The following is a 623-nucleotide window of genomic DNA, read 5'->3' as shown; positions in this document are numbered from 1 at the left end:
AAAGCGAAACTACTTTGTTTGGCTTTCCAAAAGAGGACGATATCCGCTTCGTCATGCCTAGAGCTGATCTGTGCTGGTCGCTGAGGGAATACATCAACTTCGCGCTGTGGATCGCCGGATCGGCTTTCACCGTGGACGAAGCGGAGTCCAGCCCGGGGTCGTCACATGTGGTTGCCGCAAGCCCGCCGGACGCTCCTTCGTCGAATCCGCCGCCTCTGCTCACTCTAGCCCGGCCTCAGCTCACGCTAAGCCGCGGCTTCCGCTCACGCTAGGCTGCCACGTTTTTCGTTGTGAAAGCGAAACTACTTTGGTTGGCCTTCCAAAAGAGGACGATATCCGCTTCGTCATGCCTGGAGCTGATCCGTGCTGGTCGCTTGAGGAAATACATCAACTTTGCGCTGTCGATCGCCGGATCGGTTTTCACCGCGGACGAAGCGGAGTCCAGCCCGGGGTCGTCACATGTGGTTGCCGCAAGCACTCTAGGCCTCCGGCCTCCGCTCACTCTAGCCCGCGTGTGTTTCGTTGTGAAAGCGAAACTACTTTGTTTGGCCTTCCAAAAATGGACACGACTAGAAATCAGTGGTTAAGCTGTATTTACAACACTGTTCCAGAATAGTTCAACC

Source organism: Sinocyclocheilus rhinocerous, unplaced genomic scaffold (genome assembly GCF_001515625.1).
Source record: "Sinocyclocheilus rhinocerous isolate Xijiao unplaced genomic scaffold, SAMN03320098_v1.1 scaffold1238, whole genome shotgun sequence".
NCBI lineage: Eukaryota > Metazoa > Chordata > Actinopteri > Cypriniformes > Cyprinidae > Sinocyclocheilus > Sinocyclocheilus rhinocerous.
The sequence above is the reverse complement of the archived record's forward strand: the minus strand, read 5'-3'. Positions refer to the sequence as shown.